General features: G+C 31.5%; 1 long non-coding RNA gene across 1 annotated transcript; it reads right to left on the bottom strand.

Moving 5' to 3' along the window:
* Nucleotides 1–745: 745 nt before the first annotated feature.
* LOC113372366 lies at nt 746–4,038 on the bottom strand. Its single transcript, XR_003366764.1, has 5 exons — nt 3,943–4,038; nt 3,613–3,881; nt 1,164–1,505; nt 951–1,030; nt 746–862 (listed from the first exon to the last, which is right to left on the bottom strand). It is a non-coding gene; the product is annotated as an uncharacterized LOC113372366 (long non-coding RNA).
* Between the last annotated feature and the right edge of the window lie 7,999 nt (nt 4,039–12,037).

Here is a 12,037-nt window from a genome sequence, read left to right as displayed (position 1 = left end):
CAAAGATAAAAAAAATAATGAGCATTTAGCGTAGTTTTAAGAATACCAAGCTGTGGTATTAAGTTTTGATTGATCGTCTTTAATAAAAAATGATCTTTTGACTGATTTTTGGCTACAAAAAAATCAACATTCGAGTAAATTATGATAAGATTTCAACGCTATGGACTGTACTTAATACAGTTTAAATTATTGTTATATAATTGAATGTGAGAGTCTTATTTGAATAGGAAATAAAACATCTACCTATAATGATATCGTGCGAGGGCACGTAGTTCAATTGCAAAAATTTCATTATCATTTTGGTTTTCTACGTAGTTAAAAGGAATCATTCTAATGCACCCAAAAGTAATACATTATAATATGACTGAAATTATTTAACAAAACAAGAAAAGACTACGTCATCTTCTATTATGCTACAAATCCAAGCGCAATTTTTTAAAAAATATAACTTGTTTTGCAAGTCAAAACTATTAGTAATAAAATCTAACAAGCAACTCAGTATACTTTAAACTAATATTTGAAAGTTTAAATGGATAGATGATTTCAAATATTTCAGAAAATTTTAGTGATATATAAATCAAGATGTACTCGGACGCCGCAGTAACTGCGTTCACGCAAACAATTCATTTCGTATAAGAAAAGCCAAAATGATCAAAACTGAAAATAAACCTACAAGTTCTACGTATTACGAAATCAACTTGAAAACCCTGAAATTAATACAAAAAATATGTACCACTGACCTTTTCTCCTGTAAACTGTATTGCATCAGGTTCAATGCCTCACGTAAATTAGACTGCATCAATTTTAATTTCTCCTGTGAAATGGACTGCAACATCTTGTCTGGACTACCTAATTGTTGTAACTGCAATAGAAATCATTATCATTAGATAGGCGTGTGAAACGATTTTATTGTTTAAAAATATTGCATTTCGATATAAATTCATAGTTACCTCAATATGTACTAAACGTAATCGGTTATCGGAATCGCAGCTTCGATACAGAATTCAATTCACTCACTGAACATACTGAACTACATACCGAAAATCAAAAACTTATTTGAAAAAAAAAATCACTTAATAAGGGCACAATTACAAACCCTTGAAATTAATATAAAATTATCGCACTATTAAACCGAATTCAATTCGTAACTATGTTGAACTTACGAAACAATCCGGTCGAGTCCACTTCGCCGAGACCCTTCTAGCCGTACACCGCCGCAGTCGAAGGCCAAGTGCTGTCGATGCTGTCGATGCACGCCAATCCCCACCGCTCGACACGCGTGCCGGCGTCTACGCATCGTATCTTTGTCCTTGTCTTGCGCATTAATCCTATGCGTGGAATAGAGTGCGAAATAGTGCTCGAGCGCAATCGCACATAATATATTTGTCCTTCTCTGTCCGCAGTATTGCATAATGATACGGCATACCGACACCGACCGACACCGACCGGCTGCCGAAAGAACCTCCGCCATTATTATGTTGTATGGGCTTCTGTCTGTCGGCAAACTGCAACGTAAAATTATATTAGAATTATTTTTATATTTCAATAGCCATGTAAAAGAACTCTTTGTCAAATTTGCGTTATTTGTCTAAAGTAATATGTTATTACATGTTAGTCCACAAAAATGCATTTTTTGACTTGTAACTGATAGAATACAATTTGTTATATAAAATTTTTGCACACTTAACTAAATTTCACAAAACTTCATTATTTAATTTTGTTTGTAAAGTCAGATTTGTAGACTATTTTATTATGTTTTTAACAATATGTAATAATATATTTGAATTATCTTTAATAAAATGTGGATATAAAAATCCGTGTCAATGAAACTACAGACTGAAATGTAATAAAATGAAACGCCACTTTGGTTTGATACAAATATTTTGTTTTTAAAATATATAAAAAATTGATTTTATGGGATATTATAAAAACACATCGAGCTGATTAATTTTTGGTTAAGATCATAAAAAATAATAAAATGTTTCTGTCATCAATTGCCTTACATAAGCTAATTTATATATATATATATATTATCTATATATATATATATATATATATATATATATATATATATACATTCTTGATTCGCGCCAGCATAGATCATTAAGTCTATGCTGTATCTTGTACATATTCATAACATTTGATCATGTAAATAAATAATAAAATGTCTTACTATAACTCTGCGTCATCTAATGGTAATAAATATATGACTAAATATAGTTGTATCATTATATGTGTGTTTATTTACTTGAATTAATTTCAGCCTGAGGTATTTAATCTATGTGATAAATACTGAGTGAATGTTAAAGTTAAGCATCTAACATATATATATACATTCTTGATTCAGCCGATTATTTCCACATTAAGAAAAGTATGCAACTTGCTTAAGGCAATGACTAGTTAATTTTATGTCTGTTACACTTATACAATACTTGATTTAGTGAAATATTTATTATCATATCTCGTAAAATAATAGATAGATTTCTTATTGATTCAGCTGATTATTTTCAAGGAAAGTTAATGCAACTAGTTATTTTATGTCAGAACATTTACTGACTAGACTACGACCACTTCGCCGACATATTCCTATGCGTGGAATAGAGTGCAAGGCAAGAGTCATTCTCTGTCCGAAGTATTGCATAATGGCCTACCGGCTGCCGAAAGAACCCCCATTCATTCATTATCAGTACCACAGTACCTACTTATTGCACACCGAGTGATATTTATTAATGTAGGAATAAATTTCAAAATCATCAAAGCTTGTGATGCAACAAACAGCTTTGCATTTTATAAATCTTTTATATAAGTAGTAGAATTATTAATTAATACTTCATACAAGTACATACATTATATTTTTATAATTTATTTAATTTGTATTATTAAGATTATTTCAAATATATTTATTAAAGAATTGTGTCACTATGATATAAGATTGATAAACAAGATAAAAATACTCACACACACCTTTATGTAGTATATTACTGAATAAATAAATCTGTTCAATCAAACAAACAAACTCTGTACCAAAATTCTAAACCTTATAGGACAAAAAGAATGTATGTTATATAAGTATATGTATAGTACGTGATGTATAAAGTTGGAAGCATTTGTTTCAATTAACTTGTAAAAAAAAACATATCTTTTTCGAAATGTTAATTATTCACCTAGCAAATTTCAGACTATGGATGTAATTTAAAATTAACAAACTGACAATAAATACAAATATAATGCCTTTAGCTGTTTTATTTGAATATATAACAGTTTTGCATTAATGTACATTGTAAAGACTTGAAAACAATAATATCGCTAACAAATATTTGAGGATAAGTCTTAACAAAGGAAGCAACAAACTACTTCTTTTAAAACATAAAACCTGCATTCAACTAAAATTTCGTACAATTGTATTTAAAAATTGCAATAAAACTACTAAGTAATAATTGAAATATATATATAGAAATATGACAAATCAAACTATACATGTTCAACAAAACTACGCTTTTGTTAATTTGTTAATACGATTTTCTGTTGTAGCTTTCATTACGATAAAAAAATAAATATAAAATATTTGATGAGATTTTTCTATATACAAATAAATATTATTTATCTACTTACATTATATTATACTTATCCTGATATAAATTTATGAAAAAGAGCGAAATTTCAAATTTTTACTCTGTTTCAAAATTGGACTTTCAATCAGCAATTTTGGTGCAATTGAAATGAAGAAAGCATAGAATAGTTAAACTAGGATTTAAACACCAAAATGAACTTTATCGAATGACTTTGAAAGCACTTGTTGACTCTCCAATTAATTTGGAATATTATACTTCTTGCATCCTAAGAGTAAATGCGAATTTGCACTTCTGGTAGATCTTCGATTTCTACAAATTTATAATATTGTAAATAAAATGATATATATTTTATAATATTTTTTTCCTTAACCTGTAAGAGCTCGGTGGTGTATCTCCTAATGATATTCCATTTTGGACTTCCATGCAACCATGGCTAGACACAATCGAAAGCTTTGCTTCCATATTCTAAAACACAGATAATGCAATCGAATAAATAAATAAATTTATTGAATAAATGAATAAACAATAACTTCTCAGAAGAAAAGTTTATGCTCTTGTCAAAAAATCAGTTTTACTAACTTCATGTTTTCTCGATGTTTCAAGTCTTTCTGAATTTAATGAGACCAAAATTGATAAAAGTAAGTGTATGTGTATAACTCACTCTTTATTCATTTTCGATTTTAAACAATTCAGAACCATTTGAAGCGTTTAGAAATCAAAATCAACAAATTGGATTTTCTGACCAAACAAACGTTTCCTTTGGAAAACAATATATACAATATGTACTTATTCGTTTTGCTAAACATTATATTGTATTTTTTAAAACAAATTTAAGGTTTTTAAATATTTATTGTCTCTTGAAAAAAATCAGTTGGCACATATTAGCAGACAAATGATAAATAAATAATAACTCAAACGCAAACTATAAATTTGGATACCGCCAGATATATCCAATAACTTGTTGTAAACACAACATTAAAAACTGAATTTTTAAATGTTCAAATTTAAGATCAAAAAAAAATATTTTCAGACTTAAGTGCATTTTGTATTTATAATACAAATAAAAATAAACTATACCTTTATATTTATAAACACTACCTTTTTTATCAGGTATGATTTTAAAATATCAATATGAGTGTGTACTTTGATTATTATCAATCGTTATCATTTCTCAGAGTCATTGGTATTTGTCTGTAAGACTCACAGCATTTTCTTAATATAAATTATTAAATTATACCTGTACCTAAGCTTAAAAATTGTCACTACAATCAGAGAAAAATGTTATTTAGCCCGGAAATTAAATCTGTCTATCAAGTCATTGGATTACTAAAATTTCATATTCATTTTTTTTATACATATATTAAATATTAGGCACATATGTGTATGACTAAAAAATTATTTGCTACTTTAGTATATTACACAACTAATAATGTTATATTCACAATATATATATATATATATATATATATATATATATATATATATATATATATATATGATACAGTTTTGCAGCCACAAGTCGAAAAATAAAACCAGAACGTAAATATAAATCTTTTTAGTATATATATATATATACTAAATATATATATATATATATATATATATATATATATATATGATACAGTTTGCAGCAGCCACAAGTCGAAAATTAAAACCAGAACGTAAATATAAATCTTTTTAGTATATATATATATATATATATATATATATTTCAGATAGTGAAAAATATATTGTAACGACAATCGGTATTGTCGTCAAAAGGGTTGCATAACCACCAGTGCAATGACGCTCCCCCACCACGCCCAATAGGGATGCCAATATAAGGTCCAGTCTGGGGTTGAAAAATGGCATTAAGAATTGTATCATCCTCTGAGGAGGTCAGTGGGTCCACGCGCCAGGCGCTGGACCCGCTTTGTGTATAGTGGTGTGTGTGTTGTGCCAGGAGAGGAGAACCCGTTCCAGTAAAGGTCAGATGCATTATTGGTTTTATAAACTATTCCCTCCGTTCCGTCCTCCGTCGTTATCGTTACTCCGTTGATACCGTTTTACGTTAGTAATTAATAAAGATTTATGAGTACGTTAGGTTTAGGCAAAGGGCATGACAGTACGTAGGTATTGTCATGCCGTTACACCTGTAATAATTAGTAATGATTAAATAAGCTAAAAGTACATTCTGTTTCATTCGCGTAGTTAGTTGGCTTTTCCACAGGTAATTACAGGGTGTTTAAAGAAGTCGGGTTAAGGAGTTGGTGTAACCCTTTCGTTGGGGATGCAACGCTAGATGTAATAATAGAAGTCGTTGCATATCCCCTAAGAAAGGGGGGCATCACCCCTTTTTAATCCGTCACAATGGTGAAAACGCATTCGATCCCCCATAAACCCCCCTCACAAATTTTTAATAATTGTAATAATTAATTATTTTTATTAAAAGCTAAGCGAGTCGCTCCCACTAGTTACGTGTACAAGTTACGTTAATTTTCATGATAGATGTTTTTTTGTTATAGTACGTTGTTCGGTAAATTTAGTAAATTTTTAAAATTTGAATATTGCGTAAATAACGTGGTAATTATAATTGTTTTTTCTATGTGTATCACTACTTGCGTTTATCTGTGTATTTTCATTTTTTTATTGTGTACCTTTCGCGGAGACGTGGTAGTTTTAATTTTAATAGAATTTTACTACGTTGAAAATATAAGTGATTTTTTTTTTAATATGTTTTGGATGTGGAATTTTAATAAATGTAATAATCTAGTTTAATTTTATTAAACCAAATATGTTGTTTTGATTGCCATTTGCGTCGATGTTAAAATTTGTTACCTAATATTTGTTAAGATTATCCTAAAAAGTAAATAAAATTTTCGAATTTAAAGTTATTTAACTTATTTAAAATTATTAAACTCATTATGTTTATAACATTACAAAAAATGTTCAAAGTATTATTTTTATTTTAAAATTAGATTTAATTTAATTGTTGTGTGTGTGCATTCTATTTTTTTTCTTTTTCTTTGAATATAATATTACAAAAAATGTAGTTAATTTTATTTTAAAATTTGGATTTATTTTAATTGTTGCGTTCGTTCCATTTTGTTCCCCCTGGGTATATATATAAAAAAAAACTCGGTCAAACATTCATATCAATTTCAATTTCTGTAAAGCCACTTATAAATCGTCGTATTCAAGTATTTTGTTTTGATAGGCTAGTTCGAAAGATTTGAAACACATTGCCCCTCAAAATGTATTTCGTTTTCTTCGTAAATCTCAAGTTCCGTACACTTGACCCTAGGCCACACGCAAATCGTTTTTTTTTCTGTCTTCGAAAACAGTTAATAGGCACATATTATGTTTCAGTAATCCCTAGTATTTTTTTTTCATTGACATGTTTATATACAGATCTTAAATATATTGTGTTTTTTTGACAATCCCAACGTCTCTGTTATGCCTCAGCACTTGACAATTTTTGACCCTATCGACGGGGTGCCGTAGTGCCGTACGCAACGCGACAGAACCGTTAAGTTTTTTTGCACAGTCTGCGGCGCCAGTCGCATACTTGAAATAATCCATATTCAAAAAAAACTTTCACTTTCCGTATATTCTTTTTTTTTATACTAAATAATATAATTATAATTAAAAAGTACAGATAACCGCAAATAGTATTGAGTTGATTTTATTTATTTTTTATTGATTGTCCTTTTGTTTGTGTTTCGTTAATCTCGTTCGCGAAGTTTGATGAGCCCTGTAATTACATATTTTTTTCGAGATGATTCGCGAATGAGACAGAATTACTTAGAACATGATAGGTATAGATAGATACTTTAGTATCTATTAGTATATTTAGTATCAGTAAGATTGATACTTTTTATTATTTTTCTAGTTTGGATTTTTCTAATAAGTTTGGATGATTTTCATATTTTTAGTTAAGATTTTATTAGGTATAGGATTACTTAAAATATTACATAAGTTATTATGCCAGTAAGATTGTTTTTTCCCTTGTGGTTTGTACTTGTACGATGTAATAAGTTAGTAACATTTTAGTCAGGATTTTAATAGAGTTAGGATAATTAGGATTAGTTTGTTTTATATAATTTAAATATGGGTTTTATAATCCAACATTAGCATAAGTTTTGTTTTTTTTTATCATTGCAAGTGAAATTAATTGAGTTTTGTATCGTCGAGAATTGACGAAAGAGTTAGCAAATATTTTTAAAATGGAGTATGTTTATTTGCTTAACTTCTTATGTGGTTTTATTGTTGTTCACGGAGGGAATAGTAGTTAGCATGTCTATGATTTGAAAATGAAGTGAATTTTTGAGGAAACGCGCGGTAACAAGGGGCGCAAAGGTCGCGTATGTGGAAAAAAATTGCGTAGAGAACGCAAAGAGTTTAAAAATAAATTGTAATAGCAGGCGGAAAGTGCCGAACCAAGATGTTAATGTTATTTTCGAGTTTATTGTAACTTTTTTTTCTCTTAATCGTTACATCATAGACATGCTAATTGTATCTGACCAGCTGGAGGGTTGTGTAATACATTGGTATTATGTAATTGGTTTGTAGTATTAGTATGTTTTTTATTTGTTTTTTTTAATATTTTAATGTCGTGTATTTTCGTGTTTTTTCAGTAGGGTGATGCAATAATGAATTTAGTTTTATCGATTTTAATATTGTACTTTTCTATATTATTTTCTTTCGTTTTTTTCTTACGCGTATTATGGCGTTCTCATTCCCGCCGGAACGTCATTGCTTAGTGCTCAATTCGTGGCTTCATCTAATTGATCTTATTTATTAATTAATAATAGGATACGACTTTTCACCATAATTCATAATGGCAGCTAAGGCGATCAGTTCGACCGACGATTATGTGGCTTGGAAACCAAAGGCCTAGAAAACCTTGGTTAAATAGAGCGGGTGGGCAGGTGACATTTCCCTTCGAAAAGTCGTATTTCTACGAACACAGAGACAATTGCAAAGGTAGAACCCGGATTTGCAATATACGTATTTGTAGTTCGGCAATTAGATGAACGTTCATGTATTGTTCGGAATGATACGTGAACGGCTAAAGGCATTTTTTTCGCTCTCGTTTTTTTTTCGCTTTTTAAGAACTATATTATTTCGTTGATCATACTAATTTCTTTTTTTTATACTAAGTTTTATGTTGCATTTTACTATTTTTAATATTTTACTATTTCTTAATAAATTAATTTTATATCATACGCGTAACTTCGTTACTTTTACTTTTTTTATCTTACGTTTCATTATTGCATTATCCACTTTGTTCGCCATTTTTAATATACTAGAATTTCGTTTTTTTTATATTTATATATTTGTCATTGTGTTTTTTGCCGTGCGTCGCGAAAGGTTTGGTTTGGTTTACGGATAGAGTTTATGGCCTATGTTACAAGGCGTTGAAGGTAATGAGAGTATTGAGGGCAATTGTTAGTTGAAATGTTGAATATGTTAAGGTGCCCAAATCGTTTATGTTTTATTTTCGTAGTATGTTTTTTCGTTCACTGATAATGTTACCGTAAATCAAACCAAACAAACGTTTGTAGTGTATTACCGCGTCTATACCGTCGGCGTTTTGTTTAATTTTCGTGACGCCCTTTTATATGGACATATTACGATTTTATTTTTATTGAAAATACTTTAATTCTGTCTCGTCAATAGTTATTGGCTCGTGTTTTTGACCGCCCAATCCAGATTAAGGGATCCGATATGGCAAATGGAAATAATGAAGAAAGTAGTAATCGAGTGTAGCGAGAATGGGTATTTTCAGATAGGGAGAAGTTGATATTTGGATTTGAGGTTAATTATACTTATATAAATAGATTTAGAAATTTATGGATCGCGTCGTAGCCTTTACCATGTTTTTTTAATTATTTATTTTTAATATTTTTTTTTTTCTTTATTTTTACTTTTTTATAAGAATAGCCCGTAGACAGCCCGGCTACCGAGCGACGTAGCGCTAAGTCGTGGAGGGCCGAGGCATGCGATAGGGCACTCGCGGTAAAAAGTTTGGACTCGAGTCGCGAACGAGTACTACAAAATATCGTGAGAGCTCCACAAAAATGCCAAATTTTATAGTAGGCCAGTGGGTGTTAGGGAACACCGAAGTTCGTAGATAAGGCCAATCAGACTAACCACAACATCCATTGCACGGGCCTTATAAAATAGTTGGCAAATTATCAGACCTTAATTATAAGATTGAGCGTAAAGTTAGAAATAATTACAGATACGACACGGTCCACGTTAGTGGAATAAAAGAAGAAAGAAAGGAAAAAATATTTCTTTCACTTTTCTCTTCGTTTTTTTAATATAGATAAGAACTTATATATAGATGTACATATGTAAATAATTAAACATAATTATAGTAATAGGTTTAATTTCAAGATTCCCCCCCCTTAGATAAGTCGTAAAATTAAGTGTTAGAGTTTAAGAAGACATTTAAGAAGTTATATTGGGATTTTCGTTTGTAGAGAATAAGTCGACATATAGATAGCATAAATATAAGTCTGCAGGCTTATATCGGGACGCCATATCGGATTTACGTTTTTGTTTTATGGTTATATATGTGAGTTGAAAGCTGGGCCCAGTAGTCCACGAGCGAGGACCATTGAGATGTCCGAATCGATGGACGCGTACGGTTTCAATCGGGGAAACCGCCCTTAATCAACCCCGCAGCCGTCGAATTATTATGTGAATTATTATGTATTATGGATTATTATGGAATATGTTTGTGAAGGTACCTTCAGCGAAGACCGGGATGGCGACATAGGTCGCAGCACGCCATCTCCCGTCAAGGAGGCAATTTGGGGTACTTTTGTGCCGGGCTGAGGTGTGTCACGCTTACATAGGTGTTAAGTGTAAGTGCCATTTGTTTTTGGGTGGGCATAGACGGTCGGTCTAGAGATATTATTATTGGTATGGGGCTCTGCGGGGGGAGCAATGAAGGAAAACTAGATCCTAGCCCCCATCTGTGGTCTTGTATTTGGGGGGCAATCACACCAGTAGAGGCTGAATTACGGTAAACGTCGCGTCCGTAAAAGTAAACTAGTTATTTAAATAATTGTATTTTGTAAATTGAGGAGTATTTTTGTTTCTTGTTTTTTGTCATATTAGTTTCGTTTTTTTTTTTTTTTCTCAAAGTTTTTCCGCGCGTTACGCAGTAAAAGATTGTCCATATCATCGGGTTCATGATTTCTGGCGAACTGATTTATAATTCGGGCTACGGTTATTCCATTAATTCTAATACTACAACCAAGAAAATAGGTGACAGCACACGCACATAGGATAAGACTGCGTTTCAAGGAAACGTGTTACGAAAAAATTGTACGAAAAACGATTGTACTTCGAATATTTTTTTTATTAAGTTTTGTCTTTTGTTAGTCTGTGTTATATAACTACTTTTTTTTCTGAGTCTAGTCTTGTTTTTCTTTTTTTTCTGAATTTGCTGAGTACAGTTTTTCCCAACACGGTTTCTTTGAGAACGAAATAGGTTAAGATAGTCTTAAGCAAACGGACTTATTTTTGTATTGTAATTTTTGTGTTACTGAAGGATTTTGTTTTCGTTTTTTTTTGTATTAATGATGTTGATGTATTTTTTTTATCAGACTTGTGTATATGTAAGTTTATGTTTACTAGCTGCTACGTGTTCTGAGTTTGTAATCAAAGGGGGAATAGCTTACCAGGATTCTAGGAATATCTGACCGGAACCACAACACCTGAACGATGGCCAGCACACAACCACAACTACAATCATCGTCCAGTAGCCAAGGCTCACACTTGAGCAAACTCAGTTAACCTAGCCAACCCAAAGACGAGGACCAAAGGGCAAAACAGGACCCTACGAAAAACACCGGAACAACCCGGAAAAAAACCAGGAGAGGGCAATAATTTCAACTTTGAATTTAAGAGCCGAGGCCGACTCTACTGTGACAGGGGGGCGTGTAACGACAATCGGTATTGTCGTCAAAAGGGTTGCATAACCACCAGTGCAATGATGCTCCCCCACCACGCCCAATAGGGATGCCAATATAAGGTCCAGTCTGGGGTTGAAAAAGGGCATTAAGAATTGTATCATCCTCTGAGGAGGTCAGTGGGTCCACGCGCCAGGCGCTGGACCCGCTTTGTGTATAGTGGTGTGTGTGTTGTGCCAGGAGAGGAGAACCCGTTCCAGTAAAGGTCAGATGCATTATTGGTTTTATAAACTATTCCCTCCGTTCCGTCCTCCGTCGTTATCGTTACTCCGTTGATACCGTTTTACGTTAGTAATTAATAAAGATTTATGAGTACGTTAGGTTTTAGGCAAAGGGCATGACAGTACGTAGGTATTGTCATGCCGTTACACCTGTAATAATTAGTAATGATTAAATAAGCTAAAAGTACATTCTGTTTCATTCGCGTAGTTAGTTGGCTTTTCCACAGGTAATTACAGGGTGGTTATAGAAGTCGGGTTTAGGAGTTGGTGTAAC

This window comes from Ctenocephalides felis, unplaced genomic scaffold, assembly GCF_003426905.1.
Source record: "Ctenocephalides felis isolate EL2017-DRISC unplaced genomic scaffold, ASM342690v1 CF-g0.4_SCAFFOLD_01604, whole genome shotgun sequence".
Classification (NCBI taxonomy): Eukaryota; Metazoa; Arthropoda; class Insecta; order Siphonaptera; family Pulicidae; genus Ctenocephalides; species Ctenocephalides felis.
This window is presented reverse-complemented; position numbering and strand designations above follow the sequence as displayed.